This window comes from Ochotona princeps, chromosome 11, assembly GCF_030435755.1.
Source record: "Ochotona princeps isolate mOchPri1 chromosome 11, mOchPri1.hap1, whole genome shotgun sequence".
In the NCBI taxonomy this organism is placed as follows: Eukaryota; Metazoa; Chordata; class Mammalia; order Lagomorpha; family Ochotonidae; genus Ochotona; species Ochotona princeps.
In genome coordinates, this window is record NC_080842.1 from 11,169,095 (window position 1) to 11,188,280 (window position 19,186).

The following is a 19,186-nucleotide window of genomic DNA, read 5'->3' on the forward strand; positions in this document are numbered from 1 at the left end:
TAAAATAAAATAAAATGTACAATGGAAAAAAAAGAACATATGAGACTATAGCGGAGAGTGTGGCCACATGGATCATTTCAGCTGGTGTTCAGTAAACTCTTGGGCCCAAATGAATCTTATGGTTAAAGAGTGTTCCAAAGACAATGTGCAGTGAGTGGTCAATGGAAGGTCCAAGGGCAAGCAGAGTGGCGGGCATGCCACCTGCCCAGCGGAACGGATGCATTCATGAGTGGTGTGCACCTACTGGCTGTGCTGATACAGTGATTTGACACTAGCGGCATGGGTAGCCTCTTAACAATGAACTGTGCTTTTCCATTAATTTGCTCCAAAGTCATGTCCATATCCCCTGGCTCCCAGCATTGGTGACTTTTGGGTAGCCTTTTCCTAAGGCACTAATAGTGCATGAACTTCTTAAAAGTATATTTTAAAAGGTCAAAAAATTGAATTAAAGATGCTTATTTTGGTAGAAAAAAATCCCTGAAATCCATGTAAAGTTTTTTTTTCATAATATGTATTTCCGTGAATCTTTTGAAGATCTCTCTCTATTCTGCTTACTTTAGAGCCTTGATTTCCTTAAAATTTTTTTATTCTTTTTAAAATCTTATAAAAAGTTTTTAAAAAAGATTTATTTATTTTTATTGGAAAGGCAGATTTACAGAGAGAATGAGAGACAAAGATAATCTATCTGCTTGTTCACGCCCCAAAAGGCCACAATGGCTGGAACTGAGCCAATCTGAAGCCAGGAGCCAGGAGTTTCTTCAAGGTCTGCCACCTGGGTTCAGGGTTCCAAGGCTTTGGGCCATCTTCTACTGTTTCCTAGGCCACAAGCAGGGAAGTGGATAGGAAGTGGAGCAGCTGGGACACGAACTAGTACCCATATGGGATGCTTGTGCTTGAAGGTGGAGGATTAGCCTATTGAGCCAGGACACTTGCCCCATTCTTTTACTTTTATTGGAAGGTCGAGTTACAGAGAGAGAGAGGAGAGACAGATCTTCTATCTGCTCCTTTCACAAATGGCTAAAATATTCAAAGCTGGGCTAGTCTTAAACTGGGAGTCAGGAGCTTCTTTTGGCTCTCCCACATGGGTGCAGGGACCCAAGAACCCAGGCCAGCCTCGACTGCTCTTGTAGGCCCTTAAGCAGGGAAGCTGGATCAGAAGTAGAGCAGCTGGAACTTGAACCAATACCTATATGTGATGGCACTACAGGTGGAGACTTAGCCTGAACTGTGCTTTCTCCTAGAGCCTTGCTTGCACCAGAATGTTTGCAAATTAAACACTTCCTTAATAGCTTTTAGGAAGTATTCAACACCTGTAGGTTGAAGATGTAGGTTCTGATGCAGTCTTTACCGGACTTTTCCAGCTCCTCTTACCTCTTGCTGCTCATATGCCCTTGTTCTTTGGCTAGACCAAATCACAGATTGTCTGAGTGCTTGTTAGTTTCTTCATACTGATACATCTTTGTATATGCTATTTTGTTTCCTCTGCCAAGGATAGCAGATTAATAATTTCTATTTAACCTATAAGACACACTGCAAGTGCTTTTCTGAGGGCTAAGTGTTTGATCTACAGGTTAAGACGCCTGCCTTCACTACAAGAGTGTCTGTATTTGTGCCCTGCTTGACTCCCAACTCCAGCTTTTTTGCTAACGTGTACAAGGGAAGCAGTGGCCAATCCATATGGGAGGAAGGGACACTTCCTCCCATATGGATTGCACTCCCAGTCTCATCCCGGCCTAGTTTGGACCACTATGGACATTTGAAGAAAGAACCAATAGATGCTTGCTTTGTCTTTTTCTCTGCTTCGCAAGTAAACACATAAGAATTTAAAGAAGGCAAATTATTTTGGGTGAGTCTTGCCCTAATATGCCTTCTTCTGTTTTGTTACATATATTTATGTATCTGTTCTATGAAGTCATCAGGTTATTCTGCAGTGCAGAAAACAAGGGAGCTGTACAAACATCCCCCAAATGGCCACAACAATTAACTGGCTAAGTGTATGTGTTCCTCTTCATTTTCTTTTTATCTCCGCTCTGTAAAATCTACCTTTCTAATAAAAGTTAAAATCTTTTAAAAAAGATTTAAAGGAATAAATAAACAGGAATTTTCATGAGTTTTAACGTTAGGAATGACCCCTCTGCCATATTGCGGTCTTTCCTCTTTCTTGCAGTTTCTTTTCTTTACCTGAAACAATAGATTCATTCTTCCCAGAATTTCATATCAGGGAGTATCTGAAATACCATAAGTATGTTCTGTGCATTATATTTGCTAAAATTATTCCTATTTTCCTCTTATGTTGGTCTGATAGGCACCTGGCATCAGGAGGAGAGAGGTGAGACAAAAAAACAAAACCAAACAAGCCAGACCTACCATTGCCTATAAAAGAACTCATCATGTTGTAATTTTTGACAACTGTTGACATGTCTGTCTTCTGCAGATCAGGTCCCTTGGAGATTGTGTCCTTGTCTTCTTTGCTGTACACCTTTAGTGCCTAGCACGAGCCTTTCAGAAGGAATCCATGACTGAATGTATGACATTGAATTCTGCCCACACTTCCATGATCAAAGTTGTTATCAGCATGTTTTGTCATAGCTAAAAATCTGCTCCCGAGCAATAGAAAATGTATTTATATATCTACAAATATGTTTGAATTTAAAACAGTTTCCCATTAAAAATTAATAACAGGGAAGGGGCTGACATGGCGGCATAATAGGCTAATCCTCCACTTGTCAGTGCTGACATCCCACATGAATGCTGATTTATGTCCCAGTTGCTCCATTTCCTGATCCAGCTCCCTGCTTATTGTTTGGGAAAACAGGGGAGGATGGCTCAAGTTCTTAGGTCCCTGCACTCATGTGGGAAGAAGCTCCCAGCTTTAGATGGACCCCGCTTTGGGTATATATGAGAAGTGAACAAGAGAATGGAAGATTCTGTCACATAGGTCTAATGTATAGGTGCAAGCAATATTTGGGAAACCTCTGGCGCATTACCAGGGAAGACAGTAGACTTCAGAGACGATGCAACAAAACCACACAGGCTGCTTTTTTTTGTTGTTGTTGTTTTCATGAGCTTGTTTGCAAGAGGAAGCCAGGTGTCAACTCTCAAGTGCTGACTGCAGAGAGCGAGGTGGGGCTGCTTGTTTTGCTCAGAGCTCAGAGGAGTCTGGTTTCTGTGCAGATGGTGACAGGCACAGGAGAGGGAACACCTGGATATTGGTTGGTTTTTGATGAATGTTTTGAGCAACTGCTACTGCTAAGGGTCAGAGAGGAGGGTAAAATATTGAAGAAGTTCTTGGGAGATCTATGCACCTTACACATGCCAATAGCATACTATAATTTAAGATTTTATGGAGAGATCAAGCTTCCTTCAGGGGCTGAAATCTCTGGAATATGTTCTCTTACTTAGTGTCTCATGATGACCCTTGGCTTGCTGTGAGTGACTATAATGTTCCTGTGGGCTGTTTCTATTCTCTGTATTTATATGACACATTTATAGGATGCCTTTGGATAATCCCTGATTTTATCTCACCTACTAGATTATGTTGTCCTGAGGGCTCATGCCTCCCTTTACATTCTCTACAGTTCAATGTATCTATGCTATGTTCCAAACACTTTTGCATATGGCTGCAATCTGACTTTGAGTCTCTGCACAGCTCTGTAAGCTGGAAATATTATCCTTCTGATTTTCGGCAGGCCAAAAAACAGATGCAAAGTATTAAGTACCATCCAAATTTATGCACCATGTAGGCGGCAGAGTCCAGAGCAAAGTTCATGGCCATTCTGCAGCATATTTTTTTGAAGGCTATTTGTTCCCAAGGATACACTTGGTGGTCGTTTAGCTGACAAAATGAAATAGGGAGCCAGCATGTTTGAGTCGGTGTATTCTCATGTATCAGTGCCACTCTGGTCATCCACGAACTTGTGTAATCCAAGAATCCACCTCTAATTAGTTCATGCGAGAAAAGGATTTAATGCTGGACAGTGTGAATGAAAGCGTCAGGTGGCAGAACAAGGTGTTCTGTTCCCCACTGCTCCCTTTATGGTGGTGACGGCGATCGTTCCTCTTGAAGATACTCACAAATTGCATCCTTTGGAAAGAGTATAAAAACATTAAAATTAATCAGACATGATCACTAATTGTCAGAAGAAAAAAATCACTTGATCACAGACTTGTCTCTAAAGTGGCATGAGTCCGACTCGTCTCACTCTCTTAAGCTTCTTCAAGTTTTAGCGTTGTAATCGCCTGATGGTAACGTTGCTCTCCTCTTCAGGGTAATTTAATGCAAAGATGAAATTACCCTATATACATTTTTAATTGCATCTCGTTAAATAAGTTGATGTCTCCAGAGTCATCTCTTTCAAGTCAGCTGTCAATGTGTTTTTAATACAAACTGCATTCATTCTTAGGAAACCTACTGGAGCAACACAATGCTCATGAAAAATATGTACTGTTGGTTATATCATGAGTCCCAGTTGCATTAGAAACTTTCCCATTAAATATTTTGATGCCTCTTGTTATTCAGCGCTATTTATTTCTGGGACCCATATAGAGTGTCACGGCTATAAAAATGTCGTAAAAACAGGCCATAAATGAAATTATCTCTAGGTACAAAGCAACTTATCCATGTAGGAGGGGGTAAATGGTAATGCTAACGTTTCCTGAGCAAGGGATTTGGCAGCTTGTCTTGTGGATAATTTAGCAATTGCTATTCTTGGGTTATTTTCTTTCTTCTCAATATGTGTCTATAATCTCTCCAGTAAGACACCTAAGATTTTACCTGGAACATCTGCTCTGTGGCTCTCGTGTGAGCTAATTCACTTCCCTGCCTCACAACCTTCCTCTCTGTTTTTGTTTTGCCTCAGCAAGTCAAGGCAAGAGCAAATCCCAGGGCATTAATCTCTCATTCCATTAGAAAGATGCATTTCCGTTTTCATCCAATTAGCTGCTGTAATGTGAAGCTTTTGGTGCCTGCTGATAAGGTAGAAGGCTGGATGCAGCAAAGGCCACAGAAAGCTTTCAGAGGGCACACTGTGAGCTGTTATCACAGGTTTCACTCTGGGAAAGATCAGGTGTCAGGTCTGCCTTCCCACCCTGATCCCCACATTCTTATCTGTTCATTCGTCATCGATGCATGGTTACTCAGGGAGGTTGCCACAAAGCTGTAGCCTTTCAGGAAGACCTCGAGGCCTGCTGACCCAAAGTACCCAGTAATAAATTCAGATCCCTTATCAGGGCTTGTTCTCTGGGATGTCGATTTGAGAAATTGGCTCCTCCCCCTCTTTTAAAAATATAAGCATATCAAGACCTGAAAGTTTTAATTTGACTCCATTCATTCTTTCTTTCTTTTTTAAAATTTATTTTTAAGTGAATTTTACATATTTGATAAGGGTGCGAAGGGTCAAGGACTAGAGGAAAGTGGGTGAGACCATTGCTTTGACATTGTCTTTTTCCTTCCTGTATCTGGGGGAATGGGAAAATAAGAGGAGGAGCCACACCCAGCCTACCAATCATCCCAGCATCTCCAGTGTGGAATATGTTCCAAGGATCTTGCTCAAGTGATTTTGATAGTTCAACAGTTCTGAATTGCTGTTGATCCCAGCCCTCCAAGCGCGATGAAATCTCTCCAGAATCCACTGTCTGACATAGTCCACTTTAGAGTCTCCATTTGCCCAGATATTCACTGTGAACACTTGGCTGGGGTAGTTGTTCAGTTTGTTCTGTTGCGGTACTAGGTGTCCTCTGCAGACTCCAATGTACTGCCATATCCTCCATGTGTGTTGTACCTGGATATGCTATCCACTGCTCTGTCTAAGCCACTGAGGAGGCTCGGCTCTGACATATGCACTCTATGGTCAGACCAGGGCACCTGCAATTCTGTTCATGGTTGGGGTTCTGAGTCCAGCAATTCAGTTGGGGGGATCCCCAGAGAAAGTTCATCTGAGGTAATACCAGTCCTGATTCTTGTGTGTGCTTGCCGTACAGGGTCTGGCACAGTCTGTCACCCACATCAGTTCAGGCACACAGAGGTAGTTGCAATAGCTAGATCAGTTCTGACTCCAGCTGTGTCTTCTACACAAACCAGTGGGTGTTGGAGCCCATCCCAATCCTGCCCACCACACACTTGGCCTTTTTGCAAATCAGTGGGAGGTGCAGCCTTGTTGGAGAGACCTGCAATAACCCCCACTAGGCCCGCCTCCGGCACTGTTTCTCGTACTTGCCAGTATGTATAGCAACAGACTGATCCTTTCTGTCCATATCCCATTCAGCTCTCCTACATGTCAATGGGCATTGAAGCCTAGTTCATCCCAAGTAGCACCACTATCCAACCCACACACATGCTGGCAGGTACTATTCTCTGTCTAGCCCTGCCTGCCCAGTCCCTGGTTCTCATGCTTACCAGTGGGAGTGGCAACCCAAGAGGGAGGTGCCCAGTGTTTTCCTAATGGGCTCACTCCCACTCCTGAATCTTGCACTCTCCAGGTGGTTCTTCAGTTTATCTTGGCAGAATTTGCCTCCCATGCCAGCCTCTGCCAGCTGATGTTGTGGTGAAGCCCAACCAACCCATATCCACTCTGGCTTGTGCATGCACCAGAAGGTGCAGTCTGCCTAGCCTGGTTTTCCCCTATCCAGCTCACATGCAGACCAGCAGGTGTTGTAGATCACACATGTGGCAGCATGTACTAGACTCTTACCTAGCATAGCCTGCCTTCTCTGTTCCAGTCTTTTTATGAGTTGGTGGATGTTGTAGCCTGGCCCGTCCCATACCCTGTTTTGGGGTGCTTATGCAGGTGCTGCAGCCTGGTCCTTCCCTGTTCCATTCCCAGTACCCATGAGTGCTGGTGGGTTCCATGGTCATGCCTAGCTTGGCCTCTCCCACTCCAACTCTTTTTTTAAATTAAATTTATTCATTAATTACATTGTGTTGTAATTACATAGAATCTGGGATTCTCTCCCCACCCTCCCCCCATGGTGGGTTCCTCCACCTTGTTGCATAACCTTAGTTCAAGTTCAGTTGAAATTCCCTCTTTGCAAGTATATGCCAAGCATAGAGTCCAACATCTTATAGTCCAGTCAAGTCCAACTACTTATTCCACTCCAACTCTTAAGCTAATTAGCAGGACTTGTATTTTCACAGGGTTAGGCTCACATATCCCCACAGAACCTCTCCCAGACCTGATTCTCTTGCATGCTGGTTTGTGTCATAACTCAGCCTAATGTGACCTGTCCCATGTTCTGACGCTCACTATGAGGTATTGGGATCTAGCCCTGCCAGACATGCCCCCAGCCCTAGCTTTCATCTGGGCTGGCATGTAGTGATCAGCAATGATCTATGCTAACAAGTTTAGCAAAGGTCTCCCATGTGGGCTGGTGCATCAGTCTGACCCAGAAAGGTCTTCTGGTCTCTCCCCTCCAAAACACCAGGTCTCAGTCCCCTCGCTTACCTGCAGGTACAGTGGCCTTATCATTGTGAGTCCTTCAGGAGTCATTCCGCACCTGCAAGGTACTCCCATGGTGGTCCTCCTTACCCCCATACCCATACGCCTTTCCCCATCCAATCCACAATCATTGTGCCCAGGAGTGCATGGGTGCTCTAGCCCAGTCTTTGGAAGCCCAAAGGCTGGTGTGCTGATCTGAGGTTTTCCCCGCCCACCAGAGTCCCAAGCTCCTGGCACATGCACTGGCCTGGTGCCTTATCCCTCCAAACACCCAACATCCTGGTCCATTGAGGTTCTTCAGGCCTGATCCACCAGGACACCAGCACAGCATGCTGACCTGGGATTCTCCCCTCCCTCCCCTGACCTCTCCCAGGACCAATCACATGGGGAAATCCCTAGGTTCACTCCTTCTGCCTAGAGGTGAGCTCCAGGGTCCCCACATACTCACCTGTGCTATACCCTTATCCCTCCCCTGCCCCAAGCCCATATCCACAGGCCCCCAATGGCCTCCATTTATTCTTTCTTAATGATCTCTCTGGTATTAACAGGGAAAATGGAGCCTATCAATTCTGGAAGCCCATAAAATCCTGTGAATTCTCAGCACAGTGGTGTGAGGATTTGTACATACTAAAAGAGCAAGCAGCAAGAGAGGGCTTCCGGGTCCTCATGCCTTGTTTGATGTATGCTTCCTCCACTACTGTGCTACTTCTTGTAAGCAGAGAAGAACACATGTGCTTAAATGAGATCAAGCAGTCTTGGAAGCCTTTGTTCAACCTTCTTTATCTTTTTAAAAAGATCTATTTATTTACTTGAAAGGGAGAGTTGCAGAGGAGAGAGAGAGAAAGAGAGAGAGAGGGAGAGAAAGAGAGGAAGAGAGAGAAATCTTCTATTCATTGGTTCACTCCTCAACTGGCTGCAACAGCTGGGCTGGGCCAGGCTGAGCTAAGAACAGCAGGTTCATCCAGGTGTCCCATGTGGGTGCAGAGGCCCAAGCACTTGGACTGTCTTCTGTGTTCTCAGGCTCACTGGCAGAAACTGTTGGAAGTGGAGCAGCTAGGATTTGAGTCTGTGCTCATATGGGATGTTGGCTTCTTAAAAGGAGATTTAAACTGTTGTACCATGATGCCAGACTTCAAGTTGATATTTGTGAAAGGAGTTAAGAATTTTGAAGTTACAAACTTTTTCTTCTAGAATGATTAATTTCCATTTGTCTAGGACAATTCCAGCCTCAAGAAACTGTGAGAAGTAACTGCACAAACCAGATTCCTTCTGCACTGACTTGGCACATCAGTAACTTTTGGAGCAAGAATGGACTTGATAGAATGAAGTGTCTGGCTTTCTCTTATTTTGCTTCTTTGTTAGTATCATCAGTATACTAAAGAAGGTGTACAATCAGCCATTCCTGATCTCATCTTTGGTTTGAGCATTCTGTGAGTAGCAAGTCAGCGTATTTTAGAATAGGATTGGGTGTATTCATAACAAACACTGCTCAGCAGTTGTGAAACCATGAAATCCTAAGGCCTTAGAATATTTCTTGGTACAGAACTTGGAGCAACCATTATCTATTAGACAAAGTTTAAATGCCATTCCAGATATGATGGATAGATCTGTGATAAAGGCCAGAGGACAGGACAGAGTCTTGTAAAACTGTTGAGTAGTCAATTAGATAATATAAAATTTGGGCCTGGCGTGGTGACCTAGCAGCTAAAGTCCTCACCTTGAACGTGCCAGGATCCCTTATGGGCACCGGTTCATGTCCAGGCTGCTCCACTTTCCATCCAGCTCCCTGTCTGTGGCCTGGGAAAGCAGTCGAGGATGGCCCAAAGCCTTGGGACTCTGCACCCTCATGGGAGATCCGGAAGAGGCTCCTGGCATTGTGGCCATTTAGGGAGTGAATCAGCGAACAGAAGATCTTCCTCTCTGTCTCTCCTCCTCTTTCTATATATCTGATTTTCCAATAAAATAAAACTTAAAGAAATTAACCTTATGTTGGTTTTCATGTTACAATAGCTTTTTATTTCTCTAGGATAGATGCCCTCAGGTGTGATTATTGTATCATCTAGTAGCTTTTTATTTTTTAAAAGAAATTGGCCAATTATTTTTCAGAATGATTTTCATAATCCCATCAATAGTGTATGTGCAATCCAGTTTTTATACATTCTTACTGGCAGATAGTGTTTTTGTTATGTTTGATTTTAGTCATTCTGCTCCATGTATGGTGAAACATTGTGATTTCAGTTTGGATTTCCTTAATGGCTAATAAGTTTGAACACCATTTCATTGGCTTTTTTTGGGTGTCTGTTTGTCTTCTGTGAAATGTCTCTTCATGTAACCTATATCCTAATGACATTTTTTGACTTTTTACTCTTGAGTTTTTTGTATAGGAGAGAATTTCAAAAAGCTTGTGAAAAATAGATTTAGCAAATAAAAATGGAAAACAAAAAGGTATTTCTTAATATAATTTCCATCAAGTTCAAGACAACTTTGTACATGATGATACCAGTTCTTTAGTCCATCTCTAAAGAACTGAGAGTCCTGGGAATTTAATCATGTTAATGTTTTTCTCTTTTTAAAGATTTATTATTAATTTTTATTTGAAAGGCAAAGTTACAGACAGAGAAAGAGAGACAGAAAAAAAAGATCTTCCATTTGCTGGTTCACTTTCCAAATGACTGAGGTGGCTAGAACTGTGCTGGTCTGAACCAAGAGCCAGAAGCTTCTTGGCTTCTCGCATGAATGAAGGGGCTCAAGGACAGGCTATACTCTGCTCCTTTCCCAGGCCATTAGCAAGGAGCTGGATGGAAAATGGAGCTGTCAGGACTTGCACTGGTGTCCACATGGGATGTTGGTGTATAGGTGAAGGCTCAGCCTGCTATGACATGGCATAAGCTCCTAATGTTATGTTTTTTACATTTTTAACTGAAGATACATTTTTTTGCTTATCTTTTTTGAAGTTTAGAAAAGAAGAAATCAGAAAGAATGAAATCCATATTGTAAGGTAGATCCCTAAGAAATTCCCATAGAAATTCACGTAAAATTGCCCTTGTTTGATGAGAGGAATTAGAAGTGTTGCTATAGAGGATTCTCTGGTGAAGCGTTCCTTGATATTTGTCTGCTAAAGCTTTAGCCGACTTGTCCAAAATACTATTGTAATAAACAGATGTTACCATTTTTCATTCAGAAAATCAACAAGAAGATACCTGGAGCATCTCAAAAATATTTGCCATAAGCTTTCCTTTAATTGGTCCTCTTTAGTGTTCATTTCTTCCATGTCTTGGTGACCATTGCTTTGCTTCTGCTTTGTCTTCAGGATTATCCTCGTAAATCTGTTTGACTGCTGCTAGAATTCTTGGAACACATGTTTCAGGATTTTGATAGCACCTATTTCAAATTTCCATTGAAAGCTCTGATTTTGCCTGTAGCTAATCCGAATGTAACAGGTATGGCACATATTGAGCAAAAAGTTCACCTCACATTTTCAGCCAGATTGTATAACTGAACCAGTTGAAAAGTCTTTGGTATTGATTATTATCTCTGCTATTAACTGTCAGGCCTCTTTAATTAGATCATGAACAAGATTTTTTTTTTCTTGCAAATGGATGTGTGTGGCCTGCCAGTATTTTGTAAAACAAGATCTTTTGGAAACTGCTAAGTTTTTTTTTGCTTTAAAGATCCTTGCTGTCAAACTACATCAGTATGTGAGGACGGGGCAGTCCTTTGATTTCACCTTGGAGACCCTATTTGGGAAACAGTCTTCCAAGGGTGATGCTTGAGTGGTTTCAATAGCCCTGAGAAGTTGTTGGCTTCACTGCTACATGGTTGAGAAAATATTTCCAAGATCTATTGGTTGACAAAGTCTGCCTTGCTGCATGCACAGAACCAGGAACATGCTGCAAAACTTGACCTGGAGAATTGTCTGTTGTGTTTTCCATTCTTTGAGTAAGCAGTTAATGTCCTCTGCTAAGCAGGCTGTCATGTCCACCATGTACATCTGGGCATACTGTCCACTGCACAGGTATCAGCAACTGAGGAAGCTCAGTTCCAATACATGCACTCCAATGTCAGACTACACATTCTATGATTGCCTGTTAGGCAATTTATTCATTGTGTAAACATCACAGAGTGTACATACACAGAACCAGATGGCAAAGGCTGCTCCACATCTAGGCTCCACAGTACAACCTACTGCTTCTGGGATACAAACCACAGAACATGTTACTATGCTGAAGGTTGTAGGCAGTTGTAGGACAATGGTATTTGCATGTCTAAATACAGCTAAACACAGAACAGGCAGAGTTAAAATGTGCTATAAAGGATAAGAAAGGTGGTAAGCCTTTGTAGGGCATTAGTGTACATTGCCGTGGATGAGTGACTAGTGTGTGGATATAAAAACTTAGGGTATTACCATACATTACTGTAAACTTAACTTTTGCTTAATGTGAATTTCTAGCTTTGTATAAGTTTTAGGTTTCTTTCAAAGATTTATTTATTTATTTGAAATTCCTAGTTGAGAGAGAGAGAGAATCTTCCATCATGTGCTGGTTCAATTTAAATAGCCACGGCAGCCAGGACTGGTCAAGGCTTAAGCCATGAGCCTGGAGGTTCTTCCGGGTCTCCCACATGGGTGCAGAGGTTCAAGCACTTGGGGTATCCTCCATTGCTTTTCTAGGTGCATTAACAAGGAGTTGGGTCAGAAGTGAAACAGCTTGAACTCAAACTGATGCCCACATGGGATTTGGAATGCTTAAGCTGCAGGCAGAGGCTTTACAATACAAACAAAATCTTTTAAAAAATTTATTCTTTCTTAATTTAGATAATGTCCATCATTTTGCCTTACAGTTAACTTGTCCTTTATTCCTCTATGTTATCCATTCTGACAATCAGTTCATGACTGGGCTTTTATATTAATTATCATATATTTTATGTATTTTCTCAAAAAGTTTTACTTATTTTCACTTTGTTTGAAAGGCAGGGACACACACACACATTTTCCATTTGCTGGTTCATTCACCAAATGTTCACTAAAGCTGGGACTGAACAAGGACAAAGCCAAGAGCCCAAATATTAATCTAGGTCTTCCATGAGTGGTAGGGACCTATCTTCTGCTACCTCCCAGATTGTGCATTGGCAGGAAGCTGGAGTTGGAAGTGGAGCTGAGATTTATTTATTATTTTTCTTTTTAATTATTTATTTATTATTTTTAATTCATTAATTACATTGTATTATGTGACACAGTTTCATAGGTACTTGGATTCTCCCCACCCCTCCCCAAACCCTCCCACCAGGTGGATTCCTCCACCTTGTTGCATAACCACAGTTCAAGTTCAGTTGAGATTCCCCCATTGCAAGCATATATACCAAACATAGAGTCCGGAGCTGGGATTTAAACCCAGACACTCTAATATTGGATGTGGATGTCCCAAGTGGTGCTTGCCCATTTTGTATATTTTAGCTGTGCTATTTCCATTTGTTCTGCTTTGTATCTTTGATTTTTTTTTCAAGGAAAGTTTAAATTTCTCTCTTCAAGCTTTCTATTGTCTCACTTATTTCCAGTATCTTCATGTTATCTGTTGGAACTTAAAAAAATTTCTGACTGCATTAATAGTTTACGGGCCTGGCAGCATGGCCTAGTGGCTAAAGTCCTCGCCTTGAAAGCCCCGGGATGCCATATGGGCGCCGGTTCTAATCCCAGCGGCTCACTTCCCATCCAGCTCCCTGCTTGTGGCCTGGGAAAGCAGTTGAGGACGGCCCAAAGCATTGGGACACTGCACCTGCGTGGGAGACCCGGAAGAGGTTCCAGGTTCCCGGCTTCGGATCGGCGCGCATTGGCCCCTTGCGGTCACTTGTGGAGTGAATCATCAGACGGAAGATCTTCCTCTCTGTCTCTCCTCCTCTGTGTATATCTGGCTGTAATAAAAATAAATCTTTAAAAAAGGTTTTTCAGTATCAATCTAACATCTTTATTAGTAATTACATTTCTACATTGTCTTTTTGCATTCAGTTTGGGAATTTTCAGAGTCTTGGTATGATAAACAATTTGTTGTTTAGAGCATCAAAAACCCTTTTTTGTAAAGCTCAACATTGCAACCTTTTGTTTCAGTTGAGTTTTACTGACATTGCTTCACCAAGGGAAGGGAAGCATAGGATGTATGCTGTTGTATGACTGCTGTTGAGAGGCCAAGTTCTGGTACCTTACTTGGCTCCTGAGGATCCCTCAGTAGGAGCTGCTTACTTACGAGTAGAGCATTCAGCTCCCCTTGGATCCGTCTCCACTGCTACTGCATGGCTGGGTGGTGCTGATTTCATGATTGCTGAGCCATGGCGAACGTCATGGCTCTCACTGATCTTCCAAGGACAGAAAGAAGCATCTTAGTTTTGTCCATGAGCGTGGAAGCTCCTGCCCACTCCAAGGTAGTCCACCGACTCTGTGAGAGTACGGATCTTTCCTCATTGGTGAGGATGCCAGTCCCTGCTTTGTATTTTGTCTTTTCTGACACATTCTAGAAATGAGGTGCTCGTTACAGGCTTGCAAGAGTAGAAGTGTAGATTTCTCCCTTGGCTTTTTCTGGCATATGGGGTCTTAGGGCAAATTTTTGTTTAATTTTGGCTGTGATAAATATGCAAAACATGAAATTAAGCTTTTAAAAACTTTTGAGGTGCATAGTTTAATGGAATTAAGGACATGTATATAGTTAAAACAATATCACCATCATCCACTTCCGGAAAATTTCATCTTCCCAATCTGAAATTCTGAATTCTGAAGAGTAATTCTCTACTGTCTTCTCCTTCTGGAACCTGGAAACCACCATGCTGTTTTCTCTCTGAGTATGACTACCCTGACTATCTCATGTAAGTGGAATTACCACCCACTATTTCCATTTGTATTAGGGTTATCTCACTGACTATCAGTTATCTTCGAGATTCATTCATGTTATATTGAGTGTCCAGAATTTTCCTTTAGGATGATTAGATCTTCCACTGTATATATTTCTCACAGTGCTTGCATCTTTTTGCTAAGGTAAATAATGTGGCTATAAACGTCTGTGCGAAGCAGGTTTAATCCACTGTCTCTGTAAGAAGAGATTGAGGGCACAGAGATTTGAGATATGTGTGCTTACAAAGGTTGAATGAGAATACAGGGAGAATGAGGAAACATGCAAGCAAATGAAACAGGCCTCAAGAAAGACAGAACTGATGGACACTGCAGACTGCAGAGTAATACATCACTGAGGCACTCCATTCTGTGGTCTTTTGGTCATAGCACACCTGAACAACTAACACACAGGTGCCTTGCAGATTCTTTTTCTTCACTATTCAGTGCTGATAGGTTCTATAAATGTCTAGGAATTTCATGCAGGTTATTCAGTTTGTTGGTATACAGTTGTTCGTTGTGCTTTTTTATCCTCATTTTTGCTTCTGTCGAGTGTTTGAGGAGTCCCCTCTTTGATTTCTGACTTTAGTTTTAGTGTGGTTGACTAACCCCTAGCTAATCTAGTTTCCCGCTACCTTTCAGAGTCATTTCTCTTCTACGAAGAGTAAGAAGATGTACATTTCAGGAAGAATACAGCAAAGTATTTCTACTCCATCTTGTTGATTTTGGAAATCTTAGTTGATTTTTGTAGCTGTTTGTGAAATGTGAGATTGGATTAAATAATTTTAAAATTCTTTCCTGGACCTGTAAATGTTCTGATTGTAAAGCAATCCAATCTTAAACACAGCCACAATTCTCTGTGTGTGTGTGGTAGGGTGTAGGGTGAGGGGGCAGGGAGCATAAACAGCAGGAAGAGCCTTCGCTCAGGCCAGAGCTGAGAGTTCATCACTCTGGTGTGTCTTTAGAGGAAAGGTGGGTTTGTGGTGAAGTGCAGAGTTTTCACAGCTCTGTTTCATCTCACTGAGTGGCCTTGCGCTGCCGCAAGGAGGCTGTCCTTCCTACCTCCCTTCTCCTTGTGGCCATCTTGCCGTGGCCTCAGTCCCCTGTCTTGGCCCCGATGTGTTCCCACTAAAATTCTTCCTCAGATGAGATGGCTTAGTTTCTTGTCTCACTTTATTCTCCATGTCAGGAAGAGGTATGTGCTGCTGTGATTCCATGAGCTTATCTGCTACTTTCTGGTGACTTGGTTAAGAGCTGGCATAGATTTTTTTTTTAAGGTTTAAGTCCTCAACCTCAGGACTCCTAAACCTGTTTCTGTATCTTTCTCTAATTTCTGCATCCACTCAGACTCCATGGGTATGCTGGGGCCAAAATTACTAGATTTTTAAGAATTTTTATGAGCTAGCTGTTAAAGATCATCATTATTTAAAGTGACACAAATTAAGTTTACAATGAAATAAATGGCATTTAAAATACTGAAAATCTATTATTCTGTTTTTACCATAGGTTCCAATTGTTTATATAGTTTTGAGGTTATTTCTACCTATTGTATGTACATGGTGAGAATATTAGAATGGTATGTCTTTCTACTTCAGTGGTCAGGGATATTGGATTGATGGCTTGAAACTGGCCATGACCGGACTATTTATGACAATGAATGGAAAACTGCTACCAACCAGGGCTGGGCAATTGTTTTGCTGACTGTCTAGAGTAACTGTCATCTCTACAGCAGTTATGGAAGGAGTAGCCCCTGAATGGGAGTGATACTCTTCCAGCATGCAAGGCTGTTACCCAAGCCCACAAAGTCATGCTGACGTACTGACGAAAGCACGCGTCTGTTGTGTAGCTGTTGTTTTATTCATCAACGTAAACAAGCAAATCATTCAACCTTTGAGTCAGAACTGTGTTCTTGCCATCCAGGATGTGAATGGCTTGTTGGCTGAATTAGAAACTCATTAGGCATTTGCTGCCCACGCTTGTCAAAAGATATAATTGTATTACGATTAGGAGTTTGAAGCCAATATGAAAGTTTTATAAAAATGAACTATTGTGTGAAAATAAATTTCTATCTAAAACTTAGAAAACATGGTGGCTGAAATTTGGCCGATTTGGTTGAGGTGTTTGTCTCATTTTGGAATGCCTGGACTACATTCTCAGCTCTTGCTTCTGAAAGGCAGGAAAGATGACTTAAAGTTGGGTTCCTGCCACCAACATGGGAGGCCTGGAATGAATCTGTAGCTCCAGGCTCCCACATCCAGCCTGGCGCACTCCCAGTCATTTGAGGGCACTTGAGGAATGAACCAGTCTGAGTAACTGTCTTGCTGTATCTTGAATTAAAAGAATAACTTTCAAAACATTGTACAGGAAAATTCTATTATGTGGATTATGTCCTATAATCTTTTATGTGATGCATATCCCCACATGCTTTTTTCCTGGGGAGCTGATTGTTAAATATTTATTAGATTACCACTGTTCAAATCCTATTTTTTCCCAAGCATTTTAAACTCTCATAAAGTTTTTTTCACAGTCAGAAAATGCACTTCAGGCAAAGTTGTAAGTATGAACAAACTTTTTCAGTTGATTCAATTATTCTAAGCCTTCTTATACAAATAGTCATAAAAATGTAATCCATCAGTTCACCAGCAGGTGTCACTGCGATGTAGGGTCACCGTCAGCAAGAAGCTTCAAATCTACTTTTCAAAAGATTGCTTGCGTTGAATTTGCTTCTTCGTAAGTTGCACATTAAGCAACTGCTATAGCCTCTTTACAAGTCACATCCATGTCCTCTCTAAAGATACAGAGACATTAACAGGCCTGCTCTGCTGGTTCTCTTTGCCATTTTATGTGTTTAACTGTTATTAGTGAATATAGAGCCAGAAAGCCAGGCAGGCCTTGGTTTAGCCTTAGAACTGGCTATGGCCTTGCTATTCAAAGTGTGGCCCGTGGAGCAGCATCCTTGGCATGCGAGAGATACAGAATTCAGGCCAGGTCCCAGTATACTAAGTAAGAACCTTCATTTTGATAAGGTCACCGAGGGAATTTTTGCGTGCATTCAGCTAAATGTGAGAAGCATTCGTTTAAGGGGCCCATATGTCAGCAGTTACTGTGGAGCTAAGAATAAGGTGAAAGTAGGGCAGGTGCTTGGCACAGCGGTTAGAATACTGCCTGGGATGCCTGCATCCTGTATGGGAGTGAGTTTTTTAAATTTTTTTTCTTATTTCAGCTTCTTGCCAGTGCTTATCCTGGGAGTTAGTGGGTCTCTACCATCCAGTGGGAGATTCCAACTGAGTTTCCAGCTCTTGGCTTTGACCTAGCCTAACCCTGGCTGTTGAAGATATTTTGGGAATGAACCGGCATATGAAAGCTCTCCTTTGCTCTTTGACTTTTCCATACATAAAATGACCAGATATTAAAATAATGAAAACGTGTCTTTCAGTCTCATGGGATAAGAGAATGAAGTTGATGGGAAAAGGAAGGACAGTTCCCAAGATTAGAGTCTTGTATTTTTCTTAGGGTGTGTTGGATTGCCTATAATTTTTCTTTAAAAAAATAATTGAACAGAACAATATTTCTGGTTTTTTTTCCCACATGGCCCCAGCTAACTCCTTCAATGGTGTCTCTTGCCTAATCTACTCTACACCATATCTTAGCCACATTCAGTTATCTCCCATTATGGCCTGCTTAACTCCTCTGTGTGCTGATGTCATTCCACTACACAAAATGTATTCCTCTTGCTCTTAGGACACGGGACAAGGTCTATGCCATGACTTTGAGAGCTCCTCAGATCCAGCCCTGTCTTGCCTTCCAGCCCTTCCCAGAGCCGCTCTCTGTGCTCCTGATGCTGAGCTCCACTGTACTCCCCTGGGCCTCCAAAGCACTCTACTCTTGGCTCTGGGCCTTGTCCTATCCTGCTTCCTGTCCCTGGAATGTTCTACCCTGCCTCAACTCTACCGTGCCACCAGACTAATGCTTCCTTTAAAGAACCCAGAAAGTCTTTTCTGAACTCTTTAGACATGCTAAAATCCCGCATTATGTAATACTCCATTCTTGCATCTTCATTTCATTGTGCTTATCCTGCTGTAACTATTTATAATTAGGTGTCTCTTCCTCCCCTGTCCCTTGCCCCCCGGAAACAGTTTCTCTATATGGGAGGGAAATATGTGTGTGTTGTCTGAAGAGTCTGTTATGGCCTTCAGTTCCCTTAATGATCTGGTGTCCCTCCGTACTAGGCCTGATGGCTCTGATTCCATCTCCCCATGCCACTGCCACCTGTATCACTGCCCAGTTCTCCCTGCTGTTCTTCACACATACCGAGCACCTCCTTGTTAAGTCACACTCAGAGAGGAAGACCTAATGGGAAGTTTGGTGATTTACTTTGGCTTAGGTCTTGTGCAACATATGTCTTTCTGGGGAATGTTTTCTTGACCACTGAAGAACAGAAAATAACTGATCTTTCCTGCAGACATTTTGCAAAGATGTTGCTCTGGTAACTATTGGTTGCTAAGGTTGATTTCTACACAAGCTCAGACCTGCAGATGAAGGAGGTTGGTTACGCGCAGGTTATGCCTGCATTGAGGAGAGGTTCTTATTGCTATGGGAAATGGTGGGTGGGACAAAGCAGATATGGAAAATAGGGATGGTGCTGAGAATTTAACGGCAGTAGAATTATTTGTTATTTTTTGACCTGTCTGTTAATGTCTGAGAAATGGCTAATGCCTCTTCCTTTCTCAAGATTCACAAGATTACAAAAATTGGGCAGCTGTGAGAAGCTGAAATGAAATCAGTGATCCAAGTAGGGTTTTTCTTACTATGAAAAAAAAAGTTGCTTAAAGGAAATGTGCCTCCTCTTTTTTCCTTCAGCTCACAAATTAGCACCCATTCC

The 19,186-nt window shown here is 42.1% G+C and overlaps 1 protein-coding gene and 1 long non-coding RNA gene across 2 annotated transcripts in view; one reads left to right on the top strand and one right to left on the bottom strand.

The window, feature by feature from the left end:
• FUT10 (fucosyltransferase 10) overlaps positions 1–19,186 on the top strand; it is a 439,987-nt gene that overhangs the window by 97,943 nt on the left and 322,858 nt on the right. The window lies entirely within an intron of this gene.
• The window catches only part of LOC131481361 (uncharacterized), a 34,836-nt gene that overhangs the window by 9,156 nt on the left and 6,494 nt on the right, over positions 1–19,186 (bottom strand). The gene's annotated exons all lie outside the window — the stretch shown is intronic.